This window comes from Akebia trifoliata, unplaced genomic scaffold (assembly GCF_017979445.1).
Source record: "Akebia trifoliata isolate Shusen 1 unplaced genomic scaffold, ASM1797944v1 Contig00381, whole genome shotgun sequence".
NCBI lineage: Eukaryota > Viridiplantae > Streptophyta > Magnoliopsida > Ranunculales > Lardizabalaceae > Akebia > Akebia trifoliata.
The window spans coordinates 72,436-93,502 of NW_028236999.1; the positions used below are offsets into that span (position 1 = coordinate 72,436).

The 21,067-nt window shown below is 35.9% G+C and overlaps 1 long non-coding RNA gene across 2 annotated transcripts in view; it reads right to left on the minus strand.

Annotated features, from left to right (window-relative positions):
• The window catches only part of LOC147381517 (uncharacterized), a 39,376-nt gene that overhangs the window by 14,729 nt on the left and 3,580 nt on the right, over positions 1-21,067 (minus strand). The window contains exon 7 of one of the 2 annotated variants that reach the window (XR_015174503.1): positions 19,897-20,285. The exons of the other annotated variant lie outside the window; for it this stretch is intronic. This is a non-coding gene — a long non-coding RNA (uncharacterized LOC147381517). Of the gene's footprint in view, positions 1-19,896; positions 20,286-21,067 lie in introns of those variants that run through there. 2 annotated transcript variants of the gene reach the window in all.

Sequence of the window (21,067 nt, forward strand, 5' to 3'; positions counted from 1 at the left end):
AGAGATTCAAATAGAAAGCATCCTATCTCCAGAGGAACACAATGGGATAATGAATTTTCTCAGAAATTTCAAAAGACTTGTTTGCATGGGCCTATGAGGATATATTAGGTGCAAGCTTGGGTGTTGTCTGACACAGATTACATATTGAATTGATAAAATGAGATCAAAGAAGATCTTACAAAATGTATCAGTGCTAGACTTCTCAACATGGTAGAACTCCCAGAATAGATTACCATTATCAGATTAATAAAACAGTTGAAGTGGTATTGATCTTTGATAATGAGTCGTACATCAAAGCTTAGGTTATCACTTTGTGTTCAAAGTTCGAGATTCGACATCACATTGTCTCTCTACCATCCTCAGATTAATGGAAAGGTTGAAGCAACTAATAAAACATCTGAAAATAATCATCAAGGAAATGCGTTAATCACACCAGGATTAGTTAGAGAAGTTACCATTCACACTAGGGGCACATCATACTTCAATACAGTCCTCCACTGGAGCTATTCCCTACTTTCTAGTGTATGATATGGAAGCAATCTTATCAGTTGAAATGTAAATCCCGTATCTCAAGCCCTTCAATGAAAGTCAATTGTCAAAAGTAGATTGGGTTCGTCAACGGTATGAAGAATTAAGTTTGATCTAAGAAAAATGACTAAGAGCTTTGTATCACATGCAAGTTTATCAAAGAAGAGTTGTCCGTGCGTTTGACAAAAAGATCAAGACCCGTCACTTATAAGTCAGGGATTTAGTACTCAAAGAGAATCGGACACCTATTTTTGACCCTAGAGGGAAGTTCAAACCAAATTGGGGAGGTCCATACATCATCAAGGAAATATTACCAGGAAAGCTATCAGAGTTCAAGATCATGATGGAATCAAATTACTAGAACCAACCAATCTTGACCAAATCAAATGGTACTACATATAAGGAGGCCATTTTTTGCCGAATCAATTCTCTTATTACCCAGTTCAATATATCCTCTCTCAACCCCTTTGCAGCCTTTAAAAAAAAAAGGAATAATATACATATACCTTTCTTTCTTAGCCTGATTACGTAACCTAGGGAAGGGAAAATTCGAACTACGTTTTGGTCTGATCCCAAAAATTTGGGGTACGTAGGCAACTTGAGAAGTTACTTCAGGCCCGACCATATCAAAATAAAAGAATAGATTCCCCGACAAAAAAAAATTCTAAAAAGAAAAACAATTCAAAAGAAAAAGAAATATCATCCAAAATGGGGAAGAAAATTCAAGAAATTTTTTTAAATGAAATGCCACACAAGGGGCATTTAGGTTTTTGAGCCTCAAAATTCCTTTCATTTATACCCAGACCTAAGCTTACCTATAAAAGTCCTCTTAAGTACCGTAGGAAAAGTCAAGGAAGATAGCAAAGTATGATTAGACAATAACTCTAGAAGTTCAGAGTAGAAGAAAAAGATAAAAAAAATGATGAAGCCTGCTAAGTTGAAAATCCGAAAAGGACGACTTAGGCAAAAATTAAGACAAGCTCGCAAGGTTAAAAATCTGAAAGGACAACTTTGACAACAATCAGAGCTAGAAAAAAAAAGTTCGCTAGATTGAAAACCTAAAAAGGCCATCTAAGCAAAAGTTAGAACAAACTCGATAGATTGAAAACCTGAAAAGGTGATCTAGGCAAAAGTTAGAGCAACAAAGAAAAATAGAAGAAAATCCCAAGCTCAGAGCAGTCCGAGCTGAAATATTAGAAGTCCGAATAATCAAGTTCAATACTTACCTTAAACCAGACATAGACTCAGAAGCTACAAGTATCATGTCTACGATCGATTTGAAAATTCTTACTTCCCCAAGTGAACCAAGGGAGAGAATGATGAATTCTATGATGAGTCTCAAAAGGAAATTTTTTGTTCTCTTGAGCCTAACTCAAAATCTTCAATAAAATTAAAAGTTGGATCTTTATTACGCTTGTGGTAATCAAATATTTCAAACCTTCATACAAGGGGTATTTTCTTTTTCCTCTAAATATGTAATTCCCCCCTTATACCAGGGACATTTTTTAATAATGCGTTCAATTATCTTCAATGCCATGTTTATTGTCAAACTAGGGACATTTTGTTTTTGAGCAATGTTAATCCTAAAAGATAATGGGAATCCCAAACTTATGGTTATCCTCTTGATAACAGTTTTTCGAAAAACCCTTGAGGTTCAAAAGAAATAAAAACTCAGGTTTTAAATTCATAAAACTTTTGGATAAAACCTTGAGGTTCAAACAAAAGCACTTTGGATATCACATTTGACTATGCCTAGAGATTAACTCATAACCCTCTCACTTGGAATAGGAGATATGGCATTCGTTCATTCCCAGATTCTTTTTTAGATCCATTCATTCTCGGATTCGATATTTCTTTTTCAGATTCATTATCTTTCAGATTTATTCGTTCTCTGATTCATTTTAATCAATCATCTCCAAATTCATTCATTCATTCCCAAAATTCCTTTATTCCTCTGCCAATTTTGCCCAGTTGCCGCCAAGGATTATCTTGGATTTTGCTCAGTTACCGCCAAGGGTTATCTTGGATTTTACTCAGTTACCGCCGAGGGTTTTCTCGGAACTACGCTCAGTTGCCGTCGAGGGATTTCTCGGAACTATGCTCAGTTGCCGTCGAGGGCTTTCTCGGAACTATGCTCAGATGCCACCAAGGATTTTCTTGGAATTATGCTCAGATGCCGCCGAGGGTTTTCTAGGAATTATGCTCAGACGCCGCCAAGGGTTTTCTTGGAATTATGCTCAGTTACCGCCAAGGGTTTTCTCAGAATTATGTTCAGTTACTGTCGAGGGTTTTCTCGGAATTATGCTCAGATGCCGTCAAGGGTTTTCTTGGATATGCTCAAATGCCGTCGAGGATTTTCTCGGAACTATACTTAGATGCCGCAAAGGATTTTCTTGGAATTATGCTCAGATGCCGCCAAGGGTTTTCTTGGAATTATGCTCAGATGCCGCCGAAGGTTTTCTCAGAACTATGCTCAGATGCCACCAAGGGTTTTCTTGGAATTATGCTTAGATGTCGCCGAGGGTTTTCTCGGAACTATGCTCAGATGCTGCCAAGGGTTTTCTCGGAATTATGCTTAGATGCCGCCGAGGGTTTTCACGGAACTATGCTCAGATGCCGCCAAGGGTTTTCTTGGAATTATGCTCAGATGCCACCGAGGGTTTTCTCGGAACTATGCTCAGATGCCGCCAAGGATTTTCTTGGAATTATGCTCAGATACCGCCAAGGGTTTTCTTGGAATTATGCTCAGATGCCGCCGAGGGTTTTCTCGGAACTATGTTCAGATACCGCCAAGGGTTTTCCTGAAATTATGCTTAGATGCCACCAAGGGTTTTCTCGGAATTATGCTCAGATACCGCCAAGGGTTTTCTTGGAATTATGCTCAGATGCCACCAAGGGTTTTCTTGGAATTAAGCTCAGATGCCGCCGAGGGTTTTCACGGAACTATGCTCAGATGCCGCCAACGGTTTTCTTGTAATTATGCTCAGATGCCGCCAAGGGTTTTCTTAGAATTATGCTCAGATGCTGCCGAGGGTTTTCTTGGAATTATGTTCAGATACCGCCAAGGGTTTTCTTGGACTTATGCTCAGATGCCGCCGAGGGTTTTCTAGGAACTATGCTCAGTTACCGCCAAGGGTTTTCTTGGAATTATGCTTAGATGTCGCCAAGGGTTTTCTTGGAATTATGCTCAGATGCCGCTGAGAGTTTTCTCGGAATTATGCTGAGATGCCGCCAAGGGTTTTCTTAGAATTATGCTCAGATGCCGCCGAGGGTTTTCTCGGAACTATGCTCAGTTACCACCGATGATTTTTTCGGAATTATGCGCAGATGCTGCCAAGGATTTTCTTTGAATTATGCTTAGTTGCCGCCGAGGGTTTGCTCGGAACTATGCTCAGATGCTGCCAAGGGTTTTCTTGGAATTATGCTCAGTTTATATTCACTTTATGCTCAGATTTGACTCACTTCCAACTCAAATTCTTTGAAATCTATCTCAGATTTTTAGTCCACACACTGCACAGTTGTTACATTAGTCAAGGAGAATTTCTAAAATTTAAGGATCTGATACTGCCAGTGAGAGCTCGCGCTCAAGGACCTGACATTTTTCTAATTCGGGGAAAGTTTTACCCTCAAGGATCCGAACACCCTGACGAATTGCTAAATCAGGCTGCAAAATGAACTGTCACTAGCTTTGACATTCGGATATCGCACTATCTACCAAAATAGATTTGCTATCTAGTTTGCTTCAACCCTCTGTTAAAGAGGGGTATCTGTAGACACCCCATTTTTGCACTCGCCTGATTAATCAACTCGTCAACCCGATCGCAACGGTTCCCAATAATGGATGTTTATTCCAATGCTTTATTTTGTTACTAGATATGTTTCGGAAATCCGGATGAGGTATCTCGAACTGACAAAACCTTAGAAACCACGCTACACTAGAAAAATACAACCTCAGAAACGTAGAAATCATCATATTGCAGACCAAAAAGAAGCTTCACGATAAAAATCATTAAAAATGATCAAATTACCAAAATACCCCTAACATCAAAATAATCCTAGAGCCTACATTACGCTTAGTAAAACCTATTCAAACACATAAAACAACAAATTGAAATCATATAAATCATTTCGTCAATTTTCATAGAATTCAACAAAATTACGAAAATGCCCCTCATCAAGTTCATGACCATTTCATACAAAAAACTTCATAAATGAAAAAAACCAACACTCCCATTGAATTCCTTACGAAAAACTAATTCCAAAACATCCTAGAACATTGAAAAATGACTTAAAACGTAAAAAATCCTCTCCGAAGGTAAAATGATAATTTCACAATTTTAATAATTAAAATTTTCGAAATTAATAAATAAATCATTAAATAATGTAAAGTATAAAATTAATTTAAAAATTTGAACCAAAAAATCGATCAATCAGGCTTTCAGGCAAAATTGTTGATGGTTCGCAAGATATTTCTTTAAGGACCCCTCCATTTGGGGGTCTAGAGAATTAAAGATATAATAGAGGGGGGTTCTCCAAAAATTTAAAGTCAATCAAGAAAGACTAAAGTCAAGATATTAAAGTCAATCAAATAAGACTAAAGTCAAAATTAAAATCAATTAAGTAAGACTAAAGTCAAGTATTAAAGTCAATCTCATAAGACTAAAGTCAAAACCCTAAATCAAAACCCTAATCTAAACTAATCAAGTCAATCTCATAAGACTAAAGTCAAAACCCTAAATTAAAACCCTAAAGATTAAGTCAATCTCATAAGACCAAAGTCAAAACCCTAATTAAAACTCTAAAAGAAATCCTAATCAAACCCTAATTCTCCTAAATTTTTTTTATAAATGGGAGCCTCCACACCCTATTTTCGTATCAAAGAAAAAATCCTAAAAAAAGTAGGTGAAGAAGCCTCCACAACACCCCCAAAACCCTAATTTTGAAGTCCCAACTCCTTACTTAACACCCCTACTTCGATTTCAGGCTGAAAAACACCTAGGAACCTTTCAAAAACACCCAAAAAATCCACAACAAATTCGAAGCACCCAGATCCAAGAAGGAGATACCTTACCTCGGAGATCATAAATCAGATCCGGAGACAGAACGAAGTAAGGAGTACGGTACAAGGAGTCGTTTTCACCAGATCTGAGAGAATAACAGTTTTGCAGTTCGAATGTAAGATTTTTTCGTTATTTTTAAATCTAATTTTTTCATTAGCAATGTAGTTTTATTTGGGATAAGTAGAGACCGGCATTGGCCAGGCGGGGTTGGTGCCTAACACCTTCCAACCCCGTAACATGATCCCCAGATTCAGATTTTCTATAGTAGATTAGTTTATTATCCGTTTTAGAGTCAGTTTGGTTCCTAGACCATAATAACTAGGTGGCGACTCCTAAACTTCAAGGGTCAAAAGCGGATCCGCACACCCCACGGATTGAGGGCACTTTCATAACCAATATCCAATTATGCGCTGACGAATCCCCAACTCCGTGTAAATAAAAAATTTGACTCCAATCCAATCTAGGGCTTTCTTAATGCAACTTTATCAATTAATATAATTTGATCTAATAAATCATCAATCAACCTCATTGTGTAAATAATATAATAATACTCAACCTCTTGTCCATAGGTGGTCAAATAACCTACAAAGAAGTACTTACCACGTGATAATCTTCCATACTTTCTACGCTCGCAACCAACCATACGCACTTTAGAGCAACTTCAACAGTCAATGACAGAAATAATAACAGATCTCACCTCGAAACTAGATATAGTAGTGAAGGCATTGGAAAAACATGACAAGATTCTGGATCTTCTAAGGACAAATCCAATCATCATTCAAACTGTATAACATCAGGCATCCGACTTGAATCAGATTGTACCCGAACAACCATAACAACAACCACTACCAGCACATAATACCTTGCCACCCATGGCTTTCACCATTCAAGGACCACCAATTAACATCCATTACAATCTGCAATGACATGAGATGGTTCAAAAGGAAGAATGTGAGTTTAGATCAATTGAGGTAAGGGGTACCACGGAGAAGAAACTATCCAACATGTTTGAGGCAGTCAAGGAAGAAATTAGAAGAATGAAAGGCAAAGACTCTGCAAATGGGATGAGATTCAGAGATCTATGCCTATACCTTAATGTATCATTACCGCCAAAGTTCAAGTGTCCTAACTTTGAGAAGTATAATAGTATAGGATGTCCTCTGTCCCACTTGAAGCTCTATTGTGGATTTATGTGCTAGTTTGGTGATGACCACAGATTATTGGTCCAGCTCTTTTAGAGAAGTTTAACGGGGGCAGCCCTCTTATGGTTATCTCATTTGGATCACACTTGAATTAATAACTGACAATATCTGGTTACGATTTTCTCAGAGGAGTACAAATTCAATACAGACATGGGGTTGGATAGGAATGATATGGCAAAAATGACTCGAAAGTCCAAAGCGTGAAGGAGTATGCCCAAAGGTGGTAGGAATTGACCTCCAAGGTGAAGCCACCAATGATTGAATAAGAGATGAACACCGTATTCATCTCAACTCTGGGCTACTCATTCTACACGCATCTAGTGGGTCATACAACTACAAGCTTCTCGTCATTGGTCCAAAAGGCAGATCAAGTTAAAGACGATATTCAATCAAGTCTCATCTACGACTTATCCAGTTTAGGGGCACCAATAGGGGGTCTACTCAACGAAAACTAGTAATTTTGAACAAAAAGAATGAGAAAGAAAAAGTTAACAATGTACAATCGATTTGACTTTTTTTCATCCCTGCATTAACAATGAACCAGAGACCACCAGTGCCTTAGGTCCCTTTTAGGATTAACTTACCTCAATTGGTACCTATTCTACAAGTATTTCAGTTTGGTCAGAACCCATTATTTGGTCAAAACCCATAGTTTGCTCATAACCATCAAGTTGAATAACGTAGACCCAACATGGTTCATTGAGTTTTCACTCGCCAACCTATAACTCTATCAGAACTACCTCATCGGAAGAGTTGGAGAAGACAGTGGGATAGATCATGACTCCCAATCCGATCACCTTCAAAAAAGATGAATTTATCAGTGGAGAATGTGGTTACATTGAGCTATTACACATCGTAGTAATGTGTAAAGGCATGATGGTAACAAGGGTGTCGATCGACAATGGCTCATCCTTAAATGTATGTCTTCTACAAACCCTACACAAGCTAAACGCATATATGTTTCACATCAGGCCAACTAGAAGGGCCATCAGGGCTTTTGATAGTAGGAAAACTAAATCGCTAGGTGAACTAGACCTCCTTGTCACCATCAGATCATGCATATTCGAAGTGACATTTGAGATCTTGGACATACCCACAGCATTCAATCTCCTCATTGGAAGACCCTGGATCTATATCGTAAGAGTAGTCCCTTCTTCTTTTCACCAATAGGTCAAATTCATTATGGGACAAAGGATTATTTTGTCCTCGCAAAGAACTTTATACTAGTCGATTGATCGTTAGACGTGTTGTATATTGATGTAGAAATGACTGGAGACAAAGAGGGATATCATGCCTAAAAAATATATCTCTGACATGAATCATAAAAAGAGGGAGCTTCGATTTGCACGAAGATAGAATCGTGAGTCTAATGTATGGAACTTGGGTAAAGTACCACACATTAGAATCAACTTCCCACAATCAATGAAGAGGCCAGATGATCTGTTAGTGCCATCGTCAACAAACTACGTGAGAGTGCCAAAAGTTGTAAGTATTAAGCCTACTTAAGTACAATAAGACTCATTTGTTGAGTCCCTATATTCTTTCATGGATGGCATAAACATCTTGTTCAGAAGGACTTTCGAAGAAAGTCAACAAGAAGAAGGAAAGTCCGTCGAGGCGAAAGTCGTAATATACGAGGAAGAAGAATCATTATTCCCCTTCAAGATCGATTGGGGATCTGTTATAATTCCACCCACCTTTCAGGCGTCTGTACCCGACTCTAATGATAGTTACTTGGAAGTGATGGTCATATTTGAACCATCAAAGAAGCCACTCTCCTAACCTATCTACCCTACAAAGGAGGGAAAAGTCTTCAAAAATTTTGAGGAATACCCAATCAGTTATGAAGCCGAGATGGGGTCCAGAATCCCTACGACCTAAAAAAATGCCATTAATAAAATCTCTTTTGCTCGAGAATCATAATGAGCCCTCATCCTCGAAGGAAAATTATTTTGGAGGCTCACCTTTGTTGCTAATGAATTTGTATGATTTTTCTTTATCTTGTTTCAGGAGTTCAGATAGTTCGCAAAACTCAAAAAAATAAAAAAAAATCTTTCAAAAGTCAAAAAAGTCAAAAATATTTTAAAAATCAAAAAAATAAAAAAATTCTACAAAATTCAAAAAGATCAAATATTTTCAAAGAGTAAAAAAATCAAAAAATTTTAAAATACCAAAAGTTTTCAAAAAATTTCCTCGGTTGAATGAGCCTTGTGATAGAATAGAGTATAAAAGAGATGAATACAACTTTGACCTCGAGCTCAACTTTGATATAATGGGGATTGAAGAAGAGTTAGAGGAAGAGGCCGAGTATCCTCCAAAAGAAATTAAAGAACTCATAGTGCGTCACGAGAAAGGTGTTTGGCCAAATATAGAGGATACGAACTCAGTGAACCTAGGTATTGAAGATGACCCACAGATTGTCAAAATCAGAACTCTATTGACAACTGAACAGAAATAAGAGATGACAAAATTCTTACATCAGTACCAAGATATCTTCGCATATTCTTATCAAGATATGCCCGATTTAGACACATATTTGGTCATTCATAAGTTACCTATTACATCGGGAAACAAGCTAGTTATGCAGAAATTATGAAGATTGAAGTGAAAGCGCCCTCGATCCGCGGGGTGCGCGGATCCGCTTTTGACCCTTGAGGTTTGGGAGTCGCCACCTAGTTATTATGGTCTAGGAACCAAATTGACTCTAAAAAAAAAACAAACTAATCTACGAAAGAGAAAAAGAGTCCGGGGATCACGTTACGGGGTTGGAAGGTGTTAGGCACCAACCCCGCCCGGCCAAAGCCGGTCTCTACTAACTTCCCAAATATATCACATTGCTAAAAACCTAGATAAAAATAAAAATAAAAAAAATCATACCTTTCCGATAGCAAAGATTTTGCTCCCTCAGATCTGACAAAAAGAGCTCCTTGTACTGTACTCCCATTGCTTTGTTTTGTCTCCAGATTTGACTTCGGATCTCCTAGATCAAGGTATCTCCTTGTTTCTGAATCTGAACTCTTCAAGTTTGTTGCGGATTTAGGGGTGTTTTTGGAGGGATTTTAGCTGTTTTCTAGACTAAAATTGAAGGGGGGATGTTAGGTAAGGAGTTGGGGCTCCAAAACTAGCGTTTATGTGGGGCTATGGGGGCTTCTAGACCTACTTATCTTAGGGTTTATTATTTGATACGAAAATAGGGTGCGAGCACCTCTATTTATAGATTTTTTTAGGGGTTGATTTGGATAGAGTTAGTGTTTAATTAGAGATCTTTTAATTAGAGTTGTGTTTTAGTTAAAATTGTTTTAGGTAGAATTGTGTTTTAATTAGAATTGTTTTTTAGTTAGAACTCTATTAGATAGAGTTATTATTTAATTAGAATTCTATTATGACTTTTGGTCTTATTTGATTGACTTTTAATGTTTTGACTTTAGTCTTAATTGATTGACTTTAAATATCTTGACTTTAGTTTTGCTTAATTGACTTTAATTTTGACTTCAGTTTCACTTGATTGACTTTAATACCTTGACTTCAGTCTTGCTTGATTTACTTTAAATTTTTGGAGAAGGCCCCTCCATTATTTCTTTAATCCTTTGGACCCCCAAATGGAGGGGTCCTTAAAGAAATATCCCACGAACCCTCAGATTAATCGATTTTTTAGGTTCAAAATTTTAAATTAATTTCATTAATGTTTCACTTTAATTATTTAATATTTTATTTATTAATTTCGAATTTTTTAATTATGAAAATTGTGAAATTACCGTTTTGTCCCCGGAGAGGACTTTTCACGTTTTAAATCAGTTTTTAATGTTCTAAGATGTTTTAGAATCGGTTTTTCGTAAGGAATTCAATGAGAATGTTGGTTTGTGTCATTTATGAAAATTTTTATGTGAAATGATTGTGAACTTTATGAGGGGCATTTTCGTAATTTTGTCAAATTCTGTTAAAATTGGTGAAATGATTTATTTGGTTCCGATTTGTTATTTTATATGTTTGAGAGAGTTTTCCTAAGCGTAACGTAGGCTCTAGGATTGTTTTGAGGTTAGGGGTATTTTGGTAATTTGGTAATTTTTAGTGATTTTTATCGTGAAGTTTCTTTTTGATCTGCAAGATGATGATTTCTATGTTTCTGGGGTCGTATTTTCCTAGCGTAGCGTGGTTTCTAAGTTTTTGTCAGTTCGAGATACCTCATCCGGATTTCTGAAACACATCTGGTAACAAAATAAAGCAATGGAATACACATCCATCATTGGGAATCATTGCAATCAGATTGACGAGTTGATTAATCAGGCGAATGCAAAAATGGGGTGTCAACAGAAGATAGAATAGACACTTAAGTTCAATGATGAAGTAATAAAGTAGTTTCAAATAGGATTTCTCGTGGTATCCACCTACCCCAAGTGGCTAGCTAACGTCGTTCCTATACCAAAGAAAGATGAAAAGTACGCATGTGTGTAGACTATCAAGATCTTAATAGGGCCAGCCTGAACGACTTTCCATTATTGCACATCGACACCTTGGTCGATAATACAGCTGGACACAATATGTTCTCGTTCATGGAGGACTTCTTGGGCTATAATCAAATAAAAATGACAGAAGAAGACTAAGAAAAAACTGCAATCATTACACCTTGGAATACCTTTCACTATAAAGTCATTCCATGCGACTTAAAAAACGTTAGGACAACTTATCAGCGAGCCATAACTGCTCTGTTCCACGACATGATTCACAAGGAGATAGAAGTATACGTAGACTATATGATAGCAAAATCAAATCTTGATGAAGATTATCTGGTGAATCTAAAGAAGTTGGTCAATCGATTAAGGAAATACAGCCTGAGATTAAATCTAGCAAAGTGTGTATTTGGGGCAATGTTAGGAAATCTGCTAAGGTTCATTGTTAGTAGAATAAGCATTAAAATCGATCCAGTCAAGATGAAGTACATTACAAGTATGGAGCCGCCCAAATCAGGGAAGGAGATCATGAGATTCTTAAGGAGAATTCAGTACATTAGTTAGCTTATTGCACAACTTACGCTGATCTGTAAATCGGTATTTAAATTGTTAAAGATGAATGAATCGAAAGAGTGGAATGAAGACTGTTAGGAGGCTTTCAACAATATCAAGAAATACCTGTTTAACCCACCAGTTTTGGCTCCTCTTACACGGGGTCGACCTTTGTTGCTGTATTTCTTTGTACAAAAAAACTTCATGGGCTGCATACTAGGGCAACATGATGAAATTGGTCGAAAAAAGTGAACCATCTACTATCTTATCAAGAAGTTCACAAGTTATGAGACAAACTATTCGACTATTGAGAAGATGTATTGTGCCCTCGTCTGGGCATCACAATAGCTATGCCACTACTTGCTTAGTTATTCGATAATCTCATTGGTCAGATGGACCCTTTGAAGTATCTCTTTGAGAAATCGGTATTAATGGAACGCACTACAAAATGGCAACTACTATTATCTGAGTTCAATATCACCTATGTCACTCAAAATTCCATTAAGGGACAAGCCATTGCTGACTATTTAACGGAACACCCTATACTTGACTATGAGCATTTGAAGACAAATTTTTTAGATGAAGTCATTTTGTTTGTCGAAGTCAGAGACGACGATGAAGAAAAAATTGAAAAATGTATTTTGATGGAGTGGTAAATCAAAAGGGAAATGAAATTGGTGCAGTTTTAGTCAAACCCGATGGAACTCATATTCCCCTTACAGTTAGATTAAAGTTTTAGTATTCCAACAACGAAGTCGAGTATAAAGCATGCATTGTGGGGTTCAAAGTAGCAATCATCCTCGAAATAGATGAAATAGATGTATTCGGAGATTCGAGTTTAGTAGTCTACCAGACAACGGAAGAATAGAAAACTCGAGAGCAAAGGCTAATTCCTTATCATGAGTATCTCGAGGATCTAAGCTCAAATTTCACTTGAATCTCTTTTACTTATATGCTGAGGGTTAAAAACCAGTTTGTAGATGCGTTGGCCACTTTTGCTTCAATGATCAGTATTTTCAAAGACACCATTGTTGACCTTATTGAAATCGATATTCAAAATGAATCCACATATTGCCTGCCTGTGGAAATTGAAGAACCTGAGGAGAAATCATGGTATGCATACATCAAGGCATTTTAGTAAAGGCGTCATGTATAAGAAGTCACAAGATGATGTCATCCTCAAATACATAACAGAAGTCGAAGCTCAGCGTCTGATCGAAATTGTACATGGGGGAGTTTGTGAACCTCATATGAATAAACATATGCTCGCAAAGAAGATAATGAGAATGGGTTACTACTGGATGACTATGGAGAGTGATAGGTATCAACATGTTTAAAAATGCCATTTGTGTCAAATCTACGCCAATAAGATCGATGCGGCACCTTTAGAATTGTACAACATGACTTCTCCCTAGCCCTTCTCACTCTGGGGCATGGATGTCGTCGGGCAAATCCATCATCAAGCTTTTAATGGCATCGCTTCATCTTAGTTTCCATTGACTACTTTACTAAATGGGTAGAAGTTGCATCCTATACTAATATTACAAAGGCCAACGTATTAAAATTTGTGAAGAACAACATCATATATCGGTACGGCCTCCCAAGTGGGATAGTAACCAATAACACAATGAATCTCAAGAATAAAGACATGTCCAAAATGTGCAAGGACTTTTAGATCACTCATCACAATTCAGTCATTTACAAATTAAAGATGAACGGAGCAGTAGAAGCCACCAATAAAAACATCAAGAAGTTCATCGAGAAAATGGTTGTCATTTACAAAGACTGGTATGAAATGTTACCCTGCGCTCTACCCGCTTATCGAACATCAATCTAAACCTCAATTGGAACAATGCCTTTTTCACCAGTTTACGGAATGGAAGTAGTCTTGCCTATTGAGGTCAAGATTCCCTCCCTCCGAATCTTAAAAGAAGTTGAATTGGATGAGGTAGAATGGGTCCAAGCTTGGTTCGATTAGTTGAATTTAATAGAAGAGAAATGTCTATCAATAATCTGCCATGATCAAACTTATCAATGGAGAATAACATGAGCTTATAATAGAAGGTTTGACTTAGAGAGTTCTCACTAGGAGACCTAGTTCTGAAGAAGATTCTACCAATATAAGAAGATACAAGAGGAAATTTTCGACCAAATTATGAGGGGTTATTCGTCATCCAAAAGGTAATGTCTGGAGGAGCGCTAATCCTTGCAGAGTTGGATGGGGAAGTTTTTTCACAACCAATCAACGTCGATACTGTCAAAAAATATTACACCTAAAGTCATCCCTTGAAATGAAGAGATGCAATCTTTCTACTACCTGAATAATTACCCCACCCTTAGTTAATCATTTTGAATCATCCCGTTCATTCTTTAACCTAAGACCGGGACAAGTCACTGTTATCTAGAAAATAAAAAAATATATCCAAGGTTAAAAGAAAATGCCAAAATATACTCCTGGCCCACATGAAGATAAACTGTGAACATCTAAAAAATACAAAAAAAAAAATCAAAAGAATAGGAAAATCTCGAACATTTGATCTCTAAGTCACCCAAATCTCCCATTTAAACAAGTTAGTAAGACGTTGGGAGGAAACATAGATCATATTTTTGGAACAAAAATAGACAAACCTTGTATCTATTCTATCCCTCAATAAATCCAGATCTAGTTTTTTCTTCATCCTTTCGCAACCCTAGCCTAAGCTTACGTTTCATCCTATTTAAAATCCTCTCAGATTAGGAAATTGTTTAAGGCAACTTAGTAATGGTGGAAGCATGTCATGAAAAATATTATCAAGGTATAGTTGATCTTGCTACTCAATTCAGATTTCAAGTTGCCAAAGTCGTTGGAAGACTCGAAATAGGAGGTAAGGTCGGATATTTGAAAAAAAAAGCGACTCGAAATGTAGAGTCATTGATTTCGAAGTTCAACTTGAGTCACCACACCATGAAAATTGTCAGAAGAACTCGAGAGGGGAGTCTAGATCTGTTACTTAAGAAAGAGTGCCACTAGAAGAGTAGAGTATTCGATCTTACTACTCAACTTGAGTCACCAAATCACGAGGGGCACAGAGAAATCGATAAGGTATTTAAAGTGGAAATCTATAAAATGAAAAAAGACTGTAAGGGCATGGTGAAAATCCGCAAAGGCGCCGTGAGTAAAAAAATTAGTTTATGGCAAGATCAAAACCACCAGCACGATGAAAATCCAAAAAGGGCATGGATGGACAAAAATGTGAAAATCGGGTCTGGTGAAAATCGTAACTAGTGCCAGGGGCAAAAATGAATAAAAAAATAAAAAAACAAAAGCTCCTGGCCCGCAAAAGTATAAACTGTGAACGACAAAAATCTTGAAGTCCTCAATGTTCCAACAATACCGTAAAAATAACTCAGTCAAAATTCTTAGCCTCGAGGATGACTTTAAAGATGCTAAGGATTAGTTGACACTTATATCCTCGACATTTGGCAAAAACACTATGATTGTCAAAGCTCAGAGTTATTAAACACTGGTTGTCATAAGTTATTTAACAAAGGTAATCTTTTAAAATCTAAAACAAATAGAAGTACATCATCAAAATTATTACTTTTGGCTTGTAACGAAAAATCTAGGACCTTCTCAAAATCAAGAGTTTTCAAAAATAGTAGATATATATAAGGTCATTACGTAAAAATATTTTTTTTTCATTTCATTAATTTCAAATAGCACTACATAGCTCTTTTTGAAGACAAGATACAAAAGAGAATAATGGAGGAAGACATTCTCAAACATCTCAAAAGGAAGAATAATAGGTGTCAAGCTTACTTTCTAAGGCTTTGATCGGAGTAGTCTGGTCAATAAGAATTCTTTCCACATCCAGAGCAGAATGACTCACCAAATATTCAAATCTCAGGTTGTCATGTATCTTCAATGCAAGCCTCTCTTAAGAATAGTCACGCTACGTTAAACCCTCTCAAGACGATCCCGTAACTTCCATGAAGAGGGAAAAATAAGTTTGAAATTTAAATCAATAAGAAAAAAAATATTTCAAAAATTGTATTGCATGGTTTGAAATGTCAATCACTTTTAAAAATCATCAATTTTTTTTTTCAAGATTGTGAACGAGCTCCATGCCACGGAATCAAGGATTTCAAAAAGGCTAAACCTATCAAACTCTGTATTTGGGTAGCCATATTTTATGAAAAAACCATCAACCTATGCAATATTTTCAACCATTTTGCGATTAATCATTTCAGGTTCGTACAAATAAGGTTATATTTTTTGCAGTTTTTTGTAAGCAACTCCTGCAAAGAGGGGCAGCTGTAGAACCCCAATGTACATGAACCCAATTAGGAAAAATCAAATTTTCTCGAATGAATTAAGAACTTAAGCCTCTCAATGGGCCAACATTGCCACTTGACATCATTTTCATCCATACATACATCATGTCATATAGTTTTGCATGCTCAACCTTGTCCATAATCCAAAATAATCCGATCCGAATCCGAATCCGAATCCATTCTCCATTAACCGGTCCATCACTCATACCTTAACCCAAGTTTATAAACAAGTCGAGTCACCCTAAGACCTTAACCCAAGGTCCATATTACCATTATCCATAGCCAAGTTCATCTCCAAACCCATTATCTATATCCATAACCAAGTTTATCTCCAAATCCAATTTCTATTATCCATAACCAATCCATTATCCAAAACCAAATCCATCTCCAAACCTATTGTCCATTATCCATAAATCAAGCCCATTCTCTCACACTCCCTTAAAAGATGACACATGTTGATCTCTTATAAGCCCTCAATATCCAATGCATTATCTAATTGGAAAGTCTCACTTATGAAAATAAAAAAATACCCTTCTCAAAAAGTATGGTCAAACTATAAATGTGCTTTGGTCTTTGGTAATAATCCATAAAGTTGAGAGAACTTCCAATCATATCTTCAAAATGTAAGAGACATCAAGTACATGCACGGAGTTATCTTATTAGCCCATTTAAAAAATATACATATACCCTTGCCTTATGAGTTATTTACAAATGAACTAATGTTTACTTTTCACTTTACACATGTCACTCCCTTACTCACCCTCCAAAAAGTACTTTTATTATCTCATTAATTCATTTCAAAAATATACATCTACTTTACTTTATAAGTTATTTACAAATGAAACAATGTCTACTTTTCCCCTATCACTTCACCTTTACACATGTCACTCCCTTATTCACCCTGCAAAAAGTATTTTTTGTTATCTCATCTCTATTTACAAAAAAATCAAATATCAAAGAATGTTTTTTAGGTTTCTTCACAAATTCTACATTTACCCTCATGCAAATGAAAAATCTAAAAAGAAATAACTTAAACCTCGAGTTTATTCTCTTTATTTTTAAGGTTAGACCACTTTATCCCCAAAAATTCTTTAAAAACTCTATAAATAGTCTCATTTTCTATGAATAATTCATACTTTCAAGTCCCCACCTTTCAACTTAAAACTCTACCAAAATCCCTACTCATCATCTCATCTTTTAACATTCAGCTCACTCAACCCTCAATAATATTACTCAACTCTCAAGTTCACTTCTCAAAGATTAATTTTATTCAAGACTATCAAGGGACAAGGTAGGTTAGGATGTAATTTACTTTTAAAGCTTGCATTTTTTTCTTCTATTCCTCTATTTTCTTTTCTTTCTAGATATCTTAGGATATAATGTACACCCTCTCCTATCTCCAATAGGTTGGACTAAGGTTCAATCAAAAGGATGGGGGTTGAAGTCTTTTTTTCCTTATTTATATGTTTCATGCATCATATTGCACACAATACACATACTCACCTATTCTTGGGAATGATGAAGAAATATGTTACCCTCTTATTGGGGTGAAACACTAAGTTTCTAACCTTGCATACATGCATTAAGGTTGTGGCCTCAAGGGAACTCCATCATGGAGTCTCTCTAAAAGCTTAAATCTACATTCACATTCATAAAAATAATGTGGTTACATGGGCCATCCTATTAATATCACATTGAAATCAAAACCCTTTTTTAAGGAAACATTTTAACCAATGCACATACCACCTATAACATGCATTCTCATATATTTTTGTTATTTTCTTAAGTTATTCAAAATAATGGTCAAGTTTTAAAGTCCTCTAACTGGACCTCCTTACCTAGATCTTAGGTAGACTTTACCTTTTCCGATAAATAAAAGTCACTACAATGGTAAAAATCAATTTCAAAAATTATTTCGAGTGCCCATTAACAACCATTTCTAAAAAAGAATGGTGGCGACTCCAAACAACGTAGCATTGAGATTCTACGATGGATTTCTCATGTCTACATTATCACGACAAATTCTATGGAAGAAAGAAGGGGTGAGGTCATAGCGTATGCAATGACAAGGTTGTTGCTCGTTAATGGTTGAAAACCAAGCACATTTAAACCAATTGAAGTCGTATAAGAACTTTAGAAACACCAATTTCTTCATCCATGCAACTACAATGCAAAACTAAATCCAACAAACACATAAATAATCCTAGATAATAATTGATAATAAAAATAATAATGATTAAAATATGGCACCATCAAACTATGAGAAATTTATTCGTTTTATAGTCAAAATAACATTAGATATTACATCTACAATTGAAAATTGAGATAGATCATAGAAAAAACAATTGTATTTGCCCAAATTAAAAAAGCAATAAAGGGGGAGGGGGAGGGGGGGAAGAGAGGGAGAGAGAGACTTTGAAATGGAGAGTTGGGTGGTTTCTAGGTAGTTGAGATGGTTATTAGTAGGGATTGCTTCCAACCCTTGGATCCTTCTCAACTCAATCTTAGATTAGTAAATATGCTTATGGGGGCTTATTAAGATGTGTTATATATATATATATGGGTAGTGTTTTTTTGACAAAGTCCTAGACAACATTCTAGACAAAATTTTGTCTTATTGGTTAAAAAGTTTCAGAATGGACTGATTTTTTGTGAGGATGATCTCTATAGTCAGTAGAACATCCTCACAAAAAATCAGCCAACTATGAAACTTCTAACCCCATGAAAAATGGTTACAAACTAACAGTAAAAATTGGTGGTTCACGACTCTTCATCTTATAAACTAGGGTTAGAAATTTCAGAGTTGGCTGATTTTTTGTGAGGATGATTTTCTCACCATAGAGATCATCCTCACAAAAAATCAGCTCATTCTAAAATTTGTAGGGATTGCTTCCAACCCTTGGATCCTTCTCAACTCAATCTTAGATTAGTAAATATGCTTAGTAAATATGCTTTTGACAAAGTCCTAGACAACATTCTAGACAAAATTTTGTCTTATTGGCTAAAAAGTTTCAGAATGGACTGATTTTTTGTGAGGATGATCTCTATAGTCAGTAGAACATTCTCACAAAAAATCAGCCAATTATGAAACTTCTAACCCCATGAAAAATGGTTACAAACTAACAGTAAAAATTGGTGGTTCACGACTCTTCATCTTATAAACTAGGGTTAGAAATTTCAGAGTTGGCTGATTTTTTGTGAGGATGATTTTCTCACCATAGAGATCATCCTCACAAAAAATCAGCTCATTCTAAAAATTTTAGCTCATATAAGACAATGCTTTTTGTAGAATGTTGTTTAGGATATTATCAAAAGAACACCAACCTATATATAGTCATGCTAGAGTAACATTGTGGGGGACATTTCTAATTTGGATGTGTATCATAACCATATATGCTTTTCATCCAGATATGAGTGAGATCTCCATGAAAAATATCATGGTTATGACACACATCCACGTCAAACATGTCCTCCACAATGTTGTTTTGAAATTATCCATGTATAAAACAAGATAAAAAGGTGTATCTAGAATAGAAGAATCAAGGGAAAGTTTGTTTGCTAGCCCAAAAACTCACAAATTTTTATTTTTGATTGCAATGTCGGAAGATATACTTTCTAACTTCTTAAATAATATGAGCATGACAATGACAAATCAATTTTGAGATATATGTTCTTTTCAAAGATTAGGGATTTTATGTGTTTATGAAAATATATATGTGATATATATATATATATATATATATATATATATAGAGAGAGAGAGAGAGAGAGAGAGAGTTGTTCCGTGTCAACTGAAATAACAAATGCTTTAGCAAACGTCTTGGGACCGTTGGAAAAGACGCAAATCAACGGTCGAGGTATATTTTACGTTAAGTTAAAAATTATCATACTAATTATAGTGCCATCCTTTACGTTTTTCATATTTAGTGCTACTTTACTCACTAAATATAATCTAAAAGAATAGAGAGTTCTATTATCTCTTTTCCTTCTCCCTGCTCGACCTTCTCTGTCTCGTTTGCTAAAATGTCTCTATCTCTTTCTCTTGCTGCAATTACTATCTTTCTCGCACTGCAACTCCTTCTCTCTCGCTACAACTTGACCCCCTCACTTTCTCGCTGCAACTCCCTCTCTCTCTCTCTCTACAACCATCTCTCTCGCGCCCCCTCCCCCTCAACTGTAGACTGTAGTAGACGAAATTATAAGAGCTCGACGAAGACAGATACTCTCTCTCTCTTTCCTCCAATCACTTTCTTTATATTAATTTTGAGAAACTCGAAGCAACATAGGGCTTTAATAATATAGCTATCTAGTTTTCTTGTATGGAATGGATTTTTTTTTATTTGATTCCATTTTATAAATTGGAAGCAAGTTTTGATTTGAAGTGAAAAATCTGTAATTATTTAGGGTTTCATTTTTTATCATCACCAAATGAGAGTAAGATTAGGGTTCCTGATGTAGTTCCAATGTAAACTGGTGTTTGAGATTTAGATATGCTAGAAATAGCTAGAGATCAAAAATGAGATGGTGGTGGATGTTAGGAGAAGATGGAGAGGGATCAAAAGCCTGGAACTTATTCTTTAAATTTTTTTTCCTGATTTTTCCATATGTAATCAAACACATGGAAATTAGGTTTCCACCAGATAGTTTATATATTTCTAATATGTAGGGTTTTTTTGTTATGAAAATTTTGGTTTCTAAACTATGTAAGGGTTTTTTATGACTACAAATAATTTATATATTTCTAATTTATAGGGTTTTTCATTAGGGATTTTTTTTTTTGTTTATGATTTTTAGGGTTAGGGTTTTTCTCATGTATGACGAATCCTATTGACCCATCTCATCTTAACAAATTGAAAGTTGAGGATTCAAAGCACAGAGAGGGGAGGGCTGTATGAATATTGGTACATGGGGTCATTTGAAAGTGTAGAACAGTAGGAAATGTAATCCAAAAATAATTCATATT